A 17,846-nucleotide genomic window follows, 5' to 3' on the forward strand; every position below is an offset into this window, starting at 1 on the left:
TTCTTGATTTTCAATTGCTTGTTCTGCAGCACAACAGCAGCTTGATTTAAATCTAATTTTTTTTTTAAATTGAATTCTTCATTTTATGGAAAATCATAAAATCTGAATGACTACTTCACAGGCATATTTAAATTGGATTCAGAAATGACTTAAAAAGATCTTGATGCAAAGCCTACTCAAACTGATCAAAATCCTTCTATTGTTTTCCATGGGTATGGGATCAGGCCCTGCATAAATTATACCTTGTATAAATGTTTAAACACTTTGTTTTGTAGGAACAGCCTGACAAGGCTCTTCTCTCTCTCTATGATTATTGCATTAAAATCAGCTAGTACTTCCTCAAAAAGATTTGAAAGACGTTTTATTTGGAAACAATTTCATCAACATGTCTCGTACATAGTATACTTTCTCCTTCACCCTGTTTCAATTACTTCCAGCATTATTATTAATAAGTGACAATTAGTTGCTATGGAGATAATTAAGTCTGCAAATAGTAGATTATGACTGAGCTTCCAAGGCAAATAAGCAATAAGCATCAGGAACAGATTAACCCTAAACTGACAGAGTTTGTTTTCATGTAAATCATGTAATCGGAACAAAGGAAAGGGAAAGGAATAAAAAGCTAGAATTAAGAGTGTCCACATCTAACATTTCCTGGTTTTGCAGGAGACATTGTGCCTTCTAAAATGATTCATTTCAAATTCTGAATGTCTATTAAATTACATTATAGATATTCTAGGGGCTAGACACACTAACACATTGTCACATCGACATGTTTACTACTGACACTAACACCAATGAAGAACAAGCAATGAACTACATGCAGAAGTTGTTGTATACTCTTGTTTGAAATGATTGTAGAGTCAGAGGCAACAGTACACTTCAGTGTCGATATAAAAGTCAGGGTTTAGCGATGAGGGGCAGGGGGGAAGGTTTAGCCTTAGGATATGAACGTGACCCTACCAAGCTGACAAGAGTATTTTGCTTACAAAAATTCAACAGTTTCTTCAGAGTTAAGGAGAGCTGCTAACGGAGCCTGTTCATCATGCAGGCAGAAGGTGGTTTCTCCTAGCCGTGCCCCAAAACCAAATGTATTTCTGAAAGTTAGGTGGCAGATGGGAGGTAATCCCTAAGGAAAAGATTAAAATCACCACTGTGATTAAATCATGTTCTGAATTGAACTACAGAGAATAAATCAGGTGCAAAGGTTATACCCGGAAAGGATCCTAAGCAATGAATTTGGTTAAATATCTTTCATTGCATAGAGAAAAGCTTCTTGGAGCTCATGTAAGTATGGGTGGATAAAAGAACAGTTTTCTTTTTAGTTCTGTCTCCAAATTCATTGCAATTCTGTTGCCAACATATGAACTATGTAAACAAATTCTCATGTACATTTACTTTCATCTTTACCACTGTTAGGCATGATTTCAAGATAACTAGAAAACAATAAGGCTTGGGTGGGGTAAGCCTTAAACCTCTGAGTGCTGGCCATCTGCACTGCCATTCCTAGGGTCTCCAGAAGAAAAAAGGCAAGCTCCTCCCCCAGCCACATGGCTCAGCAATAGCAACTCACAGCATTGGCACAAGGAAATGTCCTTCCACACCCAGCATTAGACGAGGACGCTGGTGAAGACTGCCAGCACGTTACAGGCTTTTGGCAAATTTAGCAGTGGGTCTCATTCCTTGTCAAGCTTAAGGAAAACACTTCTCCCCACCAAACCACAGTCTCTCTCTCCTTCATAAGGTTGGCTGCAGGTGGTCGTGGTCAGAATCTCATGTAACAGCACTGCAAGTGTAATTCCAGTTCTGCTAATTAGATGATGTTCTCAGCACTTCATGAAGACAGAGGAGGAATTTTAAAATAAAGTTAGCAACAGAGATACTACAGAAAAAAAGCCCTGAGCAAACTTGAAATTTTGAAGTTCAAAGTAATAACGAAGACTTTTGCAAGCAAAGGGTTGAAGAAGATGTCTATGGAAACAGAGCCAATTTCTTTCTCTGTAGTCTGGCTGGTGTATCAGTTCAAGCTAAAGACTATTTTGACTTTCCAGTTCATGTATGCGATGTACAAGTAACACCCTGATTTTTTAGAAACGTTCAATATCCACAGCTTTGGCTGAACTCAGCAGTGGCTGGAGTTCCTAGCTCCTCGGAAAAGTTAATCCTGAACTGCTGATTCACTGAGTAGACATTGCAGCACGAAACAAATTGAACAAATACAGACAAAACTATATTTATAGCAATCCTACTATCACGATTTCTAAACAAGTGTAGTGTTCTGACTGTTTACAGAATGATACTTTTTCTTTAAACAAGAAATGTTTACATCTGACTTAGTGGAAGCATACTTTGAATCATGGAATTTCCTGAAAAAAATAGAACTTCTAGTTCCTGCTCAGCTCTGCTCTCTCCAGCTTTGCTCAAGTGTGAAACCTAGGAAACCCAGTCATTTCCACAGTCTCCTTTTGGATCTCATGGTATTGCCAGGTGGCTCCAGCTGTGTTTTGTGCTACAAAAGAAGAGGCTCAGCTGCTGCTATTGCTGGGCACAAGGAGTGATAGCTTAGCATACCCTGCATTAGAGATTTATGTGTAAGATCTCTACTTGTGAGCCATTAAGCTTCCTCTTTTGTATCTAGAGTAGATAGGGAATTTTGTGTAACAAAAGAATTGTTAGGTGAAAAAGTCAATTTTAAAGCTTCCCAAATATATACTCCCATGGGGAGAAAAACCTAGCCCCTTTACATTTTGGTTTATCAAAACACATACAAATGTTTTCATGTTACTCCAATGGCAATCTGCGTCTACCTCAACTTTTATGGCACCTTATGAGAGCTGTTGTTCAGGTAACTGAAGCGTACTCTCCTAATGATGAGTGGAGCTCTTTGGCAAGACTAACTCCCACGATAAACCCACTATTTTTGAAAAAAAAAAATAGTGTTAAAGTACTGGAAATCCCCAAAGGATAAAAGTCCTTTTTTCTCCAACTAGCTCAGCTTCAAACATTTTTCTCTTTAATGAGTTTCACTTTCATCAGTTGTTTTCAAACGATATACCCAAAGAGGTTTGGTGGATCTTGAATTACACCTGCATAGATCCTCCAGCACCAGAAGTACACTCCTATTATCAACACAGAATGGTTGCAAAGTCTTACTTAAACACTGAGCTTTCTTTAGCACATTTTCAACCCATGTTTTCCGTTGATTTATTTGGAAAACCCCTGAAGAATCACTCCAAGACTTTTACCAGCCTACCCAGAGTATAGCCAACCACATCACTAAACAAGAAAAACTTTACTACGCCTTAACATGAGCAAGTGAGCGACCATGATTTTCCCCCCGACAGTTTGAAGATAAGACCTTGAAGTTTGAAGGAGAAATTGACGCTGAAGTGAAACTCATTTAATGCAAGCATTTGTTTTCTACAAGTGTGGAATTTGCCTCGTCCAAATTGTCATCTCATCTGATTTAGTTCCATAAAGGCTAGATGCTAGATGGTGGATTTTAACTCACCATCTAGTCTCTGTCCTGTTGCGTGCAGAGAGACACAAGCATTTGCAGTAACTACTAAGTCCACCTATCTGGGATACCTTGACTAGCTATGTAAGTTTCTGGCAGCTGAAGTTGAGGCAAGTAAGTTTGGTCTGAGTATGGCTGATGGGGAATCACCATCAAGCATATTCAAAGCAACTATTGTGGGAGGATGCTCCCAGCTCCCCCTCTCCATTTGGGGCCAGTTTCAAGGAGTCTGCATTCCTGTGTCTCACACTCCGAAGGGGAAGATATCAAGACTTTGAGATAAGGCCAGCTTCAGCATCAGGACCTTGAGAGATACCTGCTTTCACTACTGGGGCAGTGTTAATCCTTGTGGACTGGAATTAACTCCTCCTTACCTGAGCTGTGGGATCTTTCCTCAGGACCACCACTGTAAGGGTAAAGCAGTTATTCGCAGTCACTCCAACTCCTTTCTTCAGTGCTGAGGAGTGCTCAAGGCAGCCAGCCTGCCGTTGGGGGTGTTTGGCCACCCCCTCCACCACATGACCGTGGGTGCGATTGTCATAACAGTCAGAGGAAAGTTGAACTCTGCAGCAGCCAAAAGCTAAGAACTGCAACTATGTGAAGAGAACTGCAACCGGCCTAGTGACTCCACCTGCCCCTGAAGGGTATAAATAGGTTGGCCCCAGAGGCTGTCTTGGGCTTTTTTGTGAGTGACAGCAGGTTTGACAATTTGTGGAGCCTCCCAGGATGTGGATGCCCTCCCGCAGCTACTTCCTTGGGATTGAGTGTACATTGGCCCCTGAGGTAATGATGGGTAAGATCAACCAGAATTGGCTTGCCTAGTTCATTCATGTGAGTAATTACAATTAGTATAAATTAGCTAGCTTTGTCTGTTTACTAAGTAGTTACCGTTAGCATAACTTTTAGTATAACTAGAAAATAAGTATTCTAGTTGAGCTACATTTCTGTTCATAGGAATTGTTGCTTTGTACCGTTGTAACTTGCATAGTAAATTTTGATCTTTGAAACAAGTTGTGGAGTCAAGCAGTAAATCTCCTTCTCCCCCTCCTCCCCTCCCTCATGCCACACGAAACCCACACAGTCCAGGACTGCAAGGTAGTCGATTGTCCCACGACCTCCATGTAGGACCTTAGTCTATTTTTTTTTCCTGCTTTGTCATGAGTACATGAGCATCAGGGCACAGACAGGCTCTGATCACCCTGACCAGCTGGTAACCATCTTTCTCTAATTTTCCTCCCTCAGCAATCTCTTCCCTCAGGGGTTTGGCTGTTCGTGGCTCAAGGTCAGCTCTGATATGTTGCATTTGTAAGTTTGGCTGCTGCTGCTACAAAACCAGCTAGGCTGTGAGACAGATTTATGAGAAACCCTGCTAAGGGCCTCCTTGGCTCCAGGGCTGCATAGGCATTTTGGCACTTGGCCCTGGCCACAGGGAGGCTGCAGCCCTGCCAGTGCCCAACCTCCTACCTTGCAGGACCTGACCTGACCTGGACCCTGCCCCTGCTGGCCAACTTCCTAGCTGGCCCTTGGACCTGCTTGGCCTGAACAGGGCCTCTGCTCCCTGGCAATGAGTTAGCTGTGAGCGCTTGTGGCAAATATGACTGACCATATACTGAGCTGTATGAGCAAGAGGGTAGCCGACAAGTCAAAAGAACTGATCCTCCCCCTCTATTTAGCACTTGTGAGGGCACATCTGGAGTGCGGTGTCCTGTTTGGGGATCTCCAGTAGAAGATAGACATTGATAAACTGGAGCGAGTCCAACAGAGAGCCACCAGGATAGGAAGACTGGGGAATCACACGAATGCAAGGAGAGGCAGAGAAACTGAGTTTCTTCAGCTGTAAGAGGAAAAGGCTCAGGGGAGATCTTGCTGTCTTCAACAGCCTAGTGGGAAGGTCCATAGAAGACAGAGACCTACTCAGAGATGCACAGTGATAGCACAAGAGGCACAACTGCACAACAGGCAATGGATACAAGTTGCAACAAAAGAAATTCCAGCTGGATATTAAGGAAAACTTCTTCCCCAGTGAGGGTGGTCAATTACTGGAATTGGTGCTGCAACAAGCTGTGAAGTCTCCATCTTTGGAGAGTACTCAAAACTCAGCTGGACAAGCCCATGAGCAACCTGACCTAGTTGACCTTGCCATGAGCAGGAGGTTGGGCTGGATGACATCCCAAGGTCCCCTCCACCCTATACAATTCTCTGTGCACTTCAAAATTGACTAAGTTCCCGCTAAGTTGATTCCAGTTCTTCTGACTTCCCTGTGGGCTTTCTATCCATTCCTATGTACATTTGTAATACGAGGATGAATTTCAGGCTGAAAATGGAACAAAAGGTTGCGATATCAAAAAATTTTGATTCAGAAATGAAGAAACATTTGATTCAAGATTCAGTGTAATTCCCGATTTATGACCTCCATTAGCACATAATCAAAAGTGAAAATCTTTGAAGTGTTCAAACATGTGCAGCTTTTGTACTTTAAACGTCCTTTCACAACTCACCAATATACAAAATGAGCAAAACTCAAGGTGCAAAAAACTTCTAATTACCCATATCACAGACTGAAATAAGATTGGGAAACTTCAAGGCAGTTTTCCACTCTATCTAAAACAGCTCTCGGCAAAAGCAGTAAGGAGAGAAGGGAAAACTGAAAGAATCTCTTGCATTCAGACAGGCATGAAGTAGAATTACTGAACGAGTGGTGAGAGAGGGAAGTGAATGGGTTGGACAGTGTTCAAGACACTAATGGTTGTGAATGCTAATGTTCTTGCTGCAATTCCAAACTAAGCCAATTTAACGTGATGACAAACAGCAATAAAACCAAGCACTGCATCATGCTCCTGCCATAACATCATGACACTGCAAGTTACAATTTAAAGATAATTAGCTTACTTCACCATAAAAACTTTGCCACAGCGCTTGGCCTTAAAATATACCAAAAAAGATAAGGAAAGTCTGCACAGAAATATTTGGAGGTTCACAGCAGTTTCCCCCTTAGAGTATTTGTGACAAAATTGTGTTTCTACCTAGGTACATTCTCAATGGTTTTACCACTGTTAAATAAATTGCTTTCTTTGTCACCTTTGATGTACTACTCTTTGTTATTTGAAGAAGGATATTTACATAGTCTCTATGGCAGATGCTTAGGTTATTAAATCTACTCCCTATGGAATCTGAATCTTACTGCCATAAGGGGCAGATTTACGTTACAGAGGTTTTCATTCCAACTTTTCTTGCTTTGTAGGAAAGCAACACATCCCACGTCCTAGGAAAAATAAATATTCCTTTCTTCAGAATATGGTACCATCCTATGGCATGTGAGCAATTTTCAGCTTTTATTAATCTCCCAATACATAAGTGGGACAAGATCAGTTTCCAAAGTTTGCAGAGCTCTCAGTGCCTTTAGTCTTTGGAACTGTTCTTTCCTGAGGAAGTCTGATCAAAATTTGGCTGTTTCATGCAAGGATCTGAAGAGGTCTGTTAAAGAATTTCCTTTGTAAACTCATGGAGAGGATGGTTGTTTCCAAGAACTGCATGAATAGCAGAAGGCATATGGTTCCTGAACCAGGATCAAGAGTCAGTCAGGATGCGTTGGCCTCCAGTTAGCTTATCTCTAGCTGTTATTCTACGAGGTTTTATGCCCTGTTTTCCAGTTCAGCTGGATTGATGGTTTTGGTGTATTTTCTTAGGGATAAAAGACTATTATCTTTAGAATAAGCTCCTGATAACAATTCTTTTACCACTGTCCAAGAACATTTTGAAGATAAACCTCTCAGTTATCAATTTATCACTTGGGTACATCCATTACATGCCTAGCTTGAATCTAGCTAGTAGAAGTGAAGTCAGTAGCAAAGATGTGCTGGTGCAGACTAAGCAAGACTTTTGAAGACAGCTAGTATATCTCAGATTACTAATACAGGTTAAAATTTCAGCTTTTATGTCTTTGCTATAATGACTTAGTCACGCTAGAAAAAAACTAATTGTAGATTTTTCTAACTCTGTGCTGTGGTCACACTTGGGAAGCTTTCAGGAAACATGGATGCTCTATGTTTAGAAGTGCCATCTTTTTACTTACCCAGTTGAAGGAATACAATTAATGTTGCAACACAGTAGCATTCGTGTAGCAGTGTTCAATTTGAGACCCTATGGAAGAGGACAATTCTGTTTTGAAACAAACTGATTTCACTCATGAACACTCATACTGACAAGGACCAAGATGCACATGCCCAAGAGCATTCCGGCACCAGGATGCACACCTCCAAGTCACCTGGCCAGGATTACTTGCGGTGGCAAGGAGGACAAGGGATGCAGCTATTAAATCCTCACCACCTTTCCAGGAGTCTTTGCAGATTGGGGATGTCCTGCTGGTTCTGGATGTCTACCCTTTTGTACCCTTTGGCAGCTGACAGTGACTGTGATTCTTTCATCCTGTCTCACATTTGGGAGTCATTAGGATTTACTCACCACTCTTTTGTCTCTTGATAGGGGTATCTGTTAGCTCCAACCTTCCTCTTTATCTTCCTGCTATATCTGTTAATGGCTTCAGTCTGCAGGCTGTCTTTTGTTGCAGGTCGACCTTTGTTTTTTTTAATCGGGATGTCCAGCCAAGCTGCACATGGATGCACTGGGATCCTGATGACCTGCTAATCTAGGTACTATCAATGCACTGGTTGTTATATCTCTTCTCCTTGCTTCTTTTTTGTCCCCACACTGAGACATTGCCATTTATGCCATCTGGGTCCAGAGCCCACCAAGAGGCTCTACAACTGCTTCCTCAAGGTCAGTTCTGATAGGGGGCAGGTATAAAGTTAGGTCAGGGTGGATAAAAACAGCAGATAAAAACAGTGGATAAAAAAAGATAAGAAAAAGCTGTGAAAGAGAACGAGCTGGGAAAAGCCTCACCTGGGACCTCCACCCCTTTAGCTCAGGAGCTGCCTTCACACATTTGTCCTTGCCCAGGCTATGCAGTAGGTGTCATGTCCAGGCTGGTGCCTTGCTGACCCTGACACACTGGCCTGCATGCTGCCTCATCATCACCGACTCACCTGGCCATCGACACTCTCAGACAACCTTGGTCACCACCTCCAAGGCACCTGGCTCGGGTGCTATGTGTCCTGCTGGCAAGAACTCTGCATCATCCTCGGCACCCACTCCCCTTCCCACGCCGAGTCACTGGCCCTTGTCCTCCTCAAAGCATGCTCAGGTCTTACCAACTTCAATGTGTTTATTTACAAGTCTCTACAACCTGGTAACAGCGTTAATCTCAGTTTCACCTCAGCTCTTTCTAAAGTCTCATAACTACCTGTATTAATCAACAATAAGTTATCAGTAAAATGCATCCAATTTTTCTAGTGCTGCTTTTTGTTCTCCACTCTTCTCTTAACACCTTAAAACAGCTATTATAGCTTCGTGTCTGTCTTTACTTTTCATGTGCAAAACTCTTAATTTGATTATGAATTTTTAAATTCAATCTTTGTATATGCTAATAACTGACTTCTGTTTCAGGTAAATTTAATTTAGCCTAGCTTCAAGGGCTGGAAAGCGTATGCCAAATTTCATTCTATGCTAAATCACTAAATGATTTCAATTAATGCAATGCATCACATTTTAAAATACTTCTAGTACTAAAATAAAACTTTCTGAATGGTAAAGCACATTCCCACTTGTGTAAGCACTTTAGCAATATCTCACTAAGACTGAGCAAGCTTATTATAATGCTTTAAATAAAGAAAAAGTAAATCCAACTGCATTTGCTTTTCAACATGCTGAATACAATGCTACATACAGCTTTTCTCTGAACTTTGACAACTGATATTTTGATGAGGCTTAACCTAATTCTCAGTAGATCCCTCATACTTATTTTTGGATCTGCTGGATTTTATAAAACAATGGAAATGTTAAGTTCTGTTAGTGCTTATCATCAAAACCCCACATAGTGATTAATTTCTTACTTTTGTCATCCCCCCCTGCCAAGGGGGCCCTCCATATCTTGGATTTAATACCGTGGATTTAATTTGCCTGAAGATAAAAACAAGTTGTATTTCTATCCTATTTACTCTCTAGTTTCTCCATTGACTGGGACTAGAATTTGATTATCATCACATATAGGATATAACTGTTTGCCTTACGGAATCTTTTTGGCTGTAGCATTCAAAATAAAATATGTTAAAGATCTCTGATAGGAACTAACTTTGTGGCTGATATACTTCTCCTTGCACTGACTTACCATTACGGTTTAAAAATCTTGTGAAATTTGCCATCCCTTTGCATTCTCTAGATTGCGATCCATAAAATCTGACAACAAAATAAAAAGGAAAGGGTGAACGGCTTAATGTTCTTTGCCAGCCCTAAAGTTCATAGGGTTTCAAAGCTCAGACAGAGCTCCTTGTTTCTTCTCCTTTCAAATAATTTACTCTTTTCTCAAAATAACAACTAAGGATTACAGAGTGGTAGTTTAAACTAAGCTAATTGCTAGTAAAAGGACAACATACTAATTTAAAGCTTAGGGGTTATCCTGGTCGTATAAAATATGAACCTTGCATGTAATTCAGATACCAAACTTGCTGTAAAATTCTTCTCTGCCATGGATACTGCCATCCCTACATAAAAGTAAATAAAATTGCATATTCTACAGCCACAGTTAATCCTCAGTTTACCATATTACAAAGTACTACATATCTAGGTGCACAAATGTAAACTCTATTCCCCAAACCTTTGATCTCACTGTTTGAATAGCTTCTGTTCAAACCACTATAATATTTTAACCATTTTACTGAGATTACCAGATATAGTGATAAAAAGGTTTGAAATCATTCATTGATACACCTCTGAATACTGAGGAAACAAAAAAAGGAAGATCATTTAGGCTGAGTTACTCAGAGATGTCTGATTATAATTAACATACACAAGTATTTGCAAATGCAAGCCTTACCCATCCGTGTTGGCCCTATAGTTATGTTATGTTCCATTGTATAGGAGAATTACATCTTTTTTAATTAATACTTCATTTAAAACAGGGCCTACAGCTAAGTCAGAATGCCCAAAAGTATTTTATATACACACATACAAAAAATACATATACAGAAGAGTACACAAATCCAATTTTCGTGTTGAATATACAGGTTTAGTTATATAGCTAAGGGTGTCTAAAACATCTGATTCATATGCTACTTTTTCCTTTCTATGAAATATAACCCGAGATGCTTCTAGAAGCAGCGTTACGTAGTGCTAATTTCTCTTAAACTGGTGAATTTGTATTGCATATTTCTTCTGTGTTCATCAAGGATCCATGGCATTCAAATACATCCTGTTGTTGTGTCATGTTTTAGTCATTTCTGCTAGGCTATTTTTCCACTTTATCCATTAGTTCATTAACTATAGCCTGATTTTGTCCCTGCCCAACTTATCAAGCCTGCCTACTTTGCTCTCCTGTTCATTTACTCTCTTTTTATGAGCTTACAATGCTTTTCTTTCCTCCTCAGTGGTTTTATTTAAGGTAATGACCTCAATGGTGCTATGGACATTATAAAGCTAAGGAAATGAAGGACTGAGCCCTTTGTTCTTAAGTCGTTCAAAGTTTGCACATTTCATTACCTGTAAACAATTTTCCTCAATCTTAACTTGGTTTCAGTTATTAAATAAATGAATGTTGACCGGCACATTGTCTTCTTTCAAGAGATAAATCCCAAAGAACCTGCTTTCAGTTATCCACTTGCATATGACTCCTTTAGAAAAATAGTATCAAAGATCTGAGCATGTGTATTTACTTACCATGGTTTTTTTCCTGATGGATTTATTCATTTTGTTAGGTTCTATGGGGAGTCTCTGCTATCATTGTGTCCACCCCCTCTTTCAGTTTTTGCTAAGATTAAAAGTCTTTTCTTGTTTTTCATAGTCTTTTTCTTTCTTAAATTATCTTTTACTGAGGAAAATTATAGTATAACACTACAGCATCTGCCCCTTTTCATCTGTTTATGCAAAATGGCTTTATAATCCAAACACCCATAAATTCACACGTTAAATGATTTTCAAGCAAAATCAAAGTTTACTTTTGTTCTATTATTTGAGCTATTCTTGACATAGTCAGCAATGAAGACCAGCAGGAGAAGTAGGAAATGACTAAAGGTATATCATAACTCAAAACTTATTTGCCACTCAAATAAGCATCTCTTTCAGATGGAGAGCAATTTAATCAAGATCTCTTTGAACCATTTGCTGTGTTTCTAACCTTTTCTCTATTAATACATTTCCCTTAATTAGCCATCTCAATTACAATGGATACAAATCTAGACAAAAAATAAAAATAAAAACTAGACTCAAGGAAAATGAGAGAAATGTGACCTTGACAGTTTGTTTTAACAAAACTTTCATTCATCCTAGTTGCCCTTTAGTCCTCCCACTTGCTAATTAATTGAAGACTACAAAGACTGCTTCTACCTCTCCCTCTATCTGCTCCAGGCATGGAGGAAAGGAAAAAAAAATCCCACAGCACTGCACTGAAAATAAGCTGGCCTTCTATTAACAATATACTTCAGTACATGCTTAAGGTTAAGCCTGCACACCACTTACCCTGCCTGCTCACAGGAATTACTGCATAAAATACTGTGACCTGTTGATGGTCATACTTGTCCCTCCAGCCTTAATATCTGCAAAGCTTTGCCCATAGTCCTTATCTGCAGTATTCGTCATTCGTGTGTGTGAGCACTGTGACCTGCCTTCAAGATATTCACATGCCATCATCAGCTAGTTTTACCCCTCTCTTCACTCATGTTGATATCTCTCTTTGCAGAGGACTACACACTGAGGAGATATGTCTGTTTCCACAATCCAGTCAGCACACTTTTCTCCAGCTTGGGACTGTGGATGCTAAAAGTCTCCTACAAGCCTGGACTAAGATGGAGATTTCTCACATGGGCTACTACAAACATCTCTGTCCCTCAGGAATTCCCAGGGGTCAAGTTGCAGCAGTCATGACTGACCTCTGTGTGCTCACCCAGCCACTTATGGGCTTGTGGAAATAAACGACGTCTTTCAGTTTTTATTTTCTATCTTTGTTGGCAGCTACCCTAGTCTTCTTCAGTGATTTTTTTTTTTTTTTTTTAATTTGAGCACAAATTAAGACATCACTCTTGACTCTGCCAAGACATGTCTCTGCATGACAGGAGGCCTTCTACTGACTGTCTCCAAAGGCAGATGCTTTGAGTATGATTCACAGTGGAAAATAAGAGCACCGATGAAGTTATTCCACAGTATAGACAGATGTTAGCAATTAATGTAGTGCAACAAACACATTAAAAGTTATAGCTTAGAGCAAGAATTGCATTAGTCTTCAGAATCACGTTCTGTAGGGCATAATGCAGGAGAGAAGAGTCTCGGTGAAAGGGAGAAACAGGCAAACCACTGTATCTCCACCAGCAGCTCTGCCATGCATTATCAGAATTATTTGTGATTGCTGTCAAAAACGTCTGCACTATCAGAATTACAGGATGCGTATTAGAATAACAGGACATGGGAGGAGGGCTGCATAAAGCTACGCCATACTATTTGTAGTATACATATTATTTGTTATTTTCTCATAAATGAAAAGGTGAATCCATATCAAATGGTTCCACTCTTTCGATATATTTTCTAAGTGGAGTCAGTAGAAGGAAATATGAAAGATAAGAAGCAGAGACAGGTATGTAAGAGCTTTTGTGGGTTGTATCTGGATGCAGGAAGAAGCATTCCACTTTTTGCTGTAGCTAGAAGTTCTAAAGGCAAAGATTGTAGTAATCAGTACGACAAGCATTTTTGCTTTGTTACCTAATGAAAAAGTCTGTATATCCACTGCAGGATTGCTACACATTGTAGGTACTCCTCTTTTAAACCTAAAAATGTTTAAAGTGTGTCTATGGTATGTGGCATAGCAACCCATACCACACCATCAAATGCCTTTTCTATATCAAATTCTAGTGTTCCTGCAGCTCTGTTTTATGGTTTACTTATTGGATGTCCTGTACTATTTGTCTTGGGTTACCAAAAGCTGATCAGTGTGGGAAAGTGCTTAAACAAAGAGAAAATTTTCAGATATACTTAGCTGACTGAGAAGGCCAACTAAAGTCTTATTTAGCTTCTTCAGAAAGCATTTTCATAGGCTTCTTGCATCAGAGTCTAAAGAACAGAAACGATTAATAACTAGAACACATGAGAGTCTTTCTCAGCCTTTAAAAAAGACTACTGTTCTTTTTTACCTCGAAACAACACTAATAATTAAGTTAAATGAAAGCGATTAATTACAGGAAGTTACAGACCCCATATACAGTTTTTCTGAGATATCACCCACTCCCATCATTATTTTTTATTTAATTTTAAACATTGTTTCCCATGAAGGAAAAAGCCTCAGTCTGTTCTCATGCCTACTGCTAGAAGTTTTGAAAACCAGAAAACAGACAAGAAAGTACTGGAACAAACTTTCCTCCTTCATACAGCACCTGGGATATTATAGCATTTAGTCCTCAGTAGCATCCGGAGATGTGACAAAAATTGAGGCACAGTGATTTGTTTATATGATTTAATAGAGCTGCTTTTCAAAGAAAGTCCCTGAAATGAAAAAACAAATGTCGTAATGTCAGTTTTGCTTGCGTATCTGCTAGCACTTCTCTGGTTTAAACAAAGGCAATTATTTCAGAATATTCATCATAATAGCTCACTACAAATTTGAAGCATAAGCAATAGTTATGAAGCTAAGCAAGGAAGGATAAACTGGTCAAGACCTTTGCAAATGAGTACGGAAGACATGTGCAATTCAAATCACTTCAGAAAATCCAAGTGCCAGCCTAACGTCACCCAAGGACATAAATTCAAGGAATACTCTCCTAAGAACATGCTCAGATCTGTAATCATAGTCCAGCACTGGCTGTTGCCAAAATCTGATTAAGGGCAAAATGTTATGGATCAATATCATCAGAAACTGCAGTATATGCAGAGAAAAACCCTTCAATGCCACTATTTTAAAAGAATGGGACAGCAATGATGCTAACAAAGTACAAAAGAGTACTTTCTAAAAAGTCACCAAACTGAGTGTGCCAGTGACATTACATTATGAAGGGGAACATATCTTTGGTTGGAAGAAAAATGAGTACTGGGAGGCAGGGAGGAAGGACTTATGAGATGCTGAGTAAGTGAAAGATATAACATGTAGATGGGCTGTGCAAAACACTGCAGTGAGGGAGACAGGTAGCAAAATCTTTTTGCCAGTAGCTCTAACAGAGGGTCGACTCATTCTTGGATGATGGAGAACCTTTCTTGAAAGCTGCTTCTTGCTGAAGTTAAGGAAAATTCAAGCAAGTTGTCTAGTATTTCTTTATCTGCAACCCTTCCTGAACAGCTTGTTCTTCTTTGGTTACCTAATCGCTACTGAACTATTACATCATGCTTGCTAACCACAAACCCCAAGCAACAGCACGTGAACAGTCATTATTCAATAATTATTAAACATAGTAACAGATAAAAACATTTCCCCATATATACATATATTTTTTCCTTTTTTCATTATCTAAAGACAGCCAGTTACGGGAGCAAAACCAAAACAGGGACGACATTATGTAATAAAGTTTGCAGTACCCCAGGCTAGTCCCTCTGCTTCAAGCCAACCAAAGACCCAAGCAAGGAAACTGAGCTCCCCAAATAATCTAAGATTTCTTTATAATGGAAAAGTAGAACTAAGATAAGTTTTGAGGCTGTTATCAGGAACATACTAATCACTATGAAGTCACTGCACAACAAAAATTATTTCTAACCCACAAGTTATTTTTATGCACTTCAGATGACTCATCCAGATCAGTCACAACCATTGAAGACAACAGATACCTTTGGGCTGTGCTAGATGTTAGGTTATGTGATAAAAGGCTTGTTTCCAGGCACACAAAGGAGCAGAGGAAGAGTGATCGAGGGGGATGGAGGAACCCCAATAACCTCACCAGAGAAATGAGCCCCTACCCTGGCCCCTCACAAGGTACTGCCAGATCACCTTACAGACAGAGGGGTTACTGCCTTGGGGTGCAGAACACATCATGCAATACAGGGGGAGAGCATCTGGGGATTGCACAAGAATTCTTATGCATTGTTATGGGGAAGGACCACAGGTGGACAAAGGGAGGGATCGGGATGGTTTAGGAAGGAACAGGCATGCAAAAAAAGAGGGATGGGGGGATAACAGAGGGCAGTCACAGGCAAGCATGCTGCTGGTCAGTTCGCTTCTTCGGCCATGCCCCGCACCTGATCACCCCATTCTATCTTGTCTCCTCCTTAAACTCCACATATACCTTTTTTCCTGGTAGAGGGACTCTATTCTGTGTGCACATATGGAGGCCTATGTGCCAACATCTGGAGTGCGACCACAGGCACCCATTTGTCTGGGTGCTAGCAGCTGGAGAGAACAGACCAAGTGAAATCATGTGCCAACAACTACAGTTGGACCATGGGTCATATGGATCACATATCTGCGGGGCCAACAACTGAGCAAATGACAGTACACATGTTAGCACATAACAACTAGAGACTATCAAGCCAGACTAGCTGTCAAGTAGAACAAGTGGCCTGGGAGTCAGGCAGGTTCCTGCATCTCTAGCAGTGGAATCATTGGAGAAGTCAGTTGCCAGAGGGACCAGAAAGTTCAGGACAACTGGTTGAGACACCGTAAGGTAAGGAGGTCAACTAGAGGGCTCATTAGGATGTAAGCATCTGTGCAGGAGATAAGCACAGACAAGAGAATCTAAAGCCAGCTAGTGGACAAACCAAGTGTCTTAAGCCAGCTACTGGAGGGATCCATATCGTACGTACGTCTTTATTTCCCACTGAGGGACCTTCATCCTGACCAGCCAAAGAGAGAAACAGAATGAAGCCATTGGTGCGGTTTCTGTTTGCATAAGTGCTGCATGTTTCTGTCTGTGCTGATTTTTGTGGCCAGTCACATACATGTGTTGAACATGCGTGTCTGTGTGTACCTATTGGGAATATATACTCAGCCTTGCTATTAATTGGACCTAGGGGCATGGAGCTGCTGCAGCCTCCCCTTTATTGGGCAGCTGGATTCAACAACCCCCAACAGTAGGATTCAGTAATGATTTTTTGCAATGCATCAAAATTGTGGAATGTAGATCTAGACAAGATTTACCGATGTTGACAAAGTAGCACATCCCCTTTGTAAAGATTTACACAGAACATCGATTGTTCAAGGTTTTGGTCTGCAATATTACTAAGACATTTACAGCCAAAGAATAGCTGGAAGCTATGAAGCTTTGGCAAAGAGAACGAAATTATCAGCAGATCTCTCCCAACCTTGGACAACATGGGAGCTTTTATCAGATCTTTCAGAAATTGCAGGAATTCCACTGTGGATTCCCCTAAAAGTACAGTTGTGAGCAATAAATGCTATTAAACAGCCCTTCGAAAGTGGTAAAGCTGACTCAGCTATTATCTACCATATAAAAATTTAATCCAGTCTGAGCTTCCGCAAAATATCAAGCAGGAATTTAAAGTTAATCCTGAAATGGGAATCTACTGTTGGCTAGGGCCAACAAGCCACAGTTGAAAAGGAAGGCCAAAGGGAATTTGGACAGCTAGCAGATGACTGGATCACCAACCACCAAAGCTGTCCTGACAGTCATGGAATGGAACTGTGTCCACTTCTGCCAAATCAGTGAATACCCAGATATTAGTAATTGACATATCCACAGAACCATCAAAAACTAACACTAAATATTAGTGATAAAGAAGGATGGTGGGTAATGAAGCCTTGGAGGAAGAAGAGAAAGAATTATGATACTGCTTCAAATATAGTGTCTTGCATGTGTCTTACAGCATAACATTCTATAAAAGGGATGGGGGGAAAAATGCTTAACAATTGCAGGAGTGGCTCTAGTGCTTTTTAGCTGGTGAGGATCCCCACTTCACACTCAAACAGTGCACTACTGTGCAGCCGCAAAGTACTTCCAGCTCTCATGTACTCTGATACCAGGCCTGGTGCCAGTGTATGCGTCATTCACATTTAGTGCAAGAAAGTAAGATTCACAATTTCACCCAGGCTTATACAGTTCTGGTGAGCGTTGACCCTATCGTCCATACTGTAGGAATTCGAGAGTTGAAAACTTGAGTTGAGATTTAGCCCTGCTCCATCCTATCAATGCATATAACATTGTTAGCTCCTTTCTGGTTTTAAAGAACTAATTGGTCTGGTTTTGACCATTATAGTAACAATTAAGGTGCAATGCAAAAAAAAACACTTAACATCAACTGGAAAAATATCATTAAGAATATGAACCACCACACACAAGGCAGCATTCAGCAGAAGTTC

The sequence above is a fragment of the Struthio camelus genome, chromosome 1 (assembly GCF_040807025.1).
Source record: "Struthio camelus isolate bStrCam1 chromosome 1, bStrCam1.hap1, whole genome shotgun sequence".
Classification (NCBI taxonomy): Eukaryota; Metazoa; Chordata; class Aves; order Struthioniformes; family Struthionidae; genus Struthio; species Struthio camelus.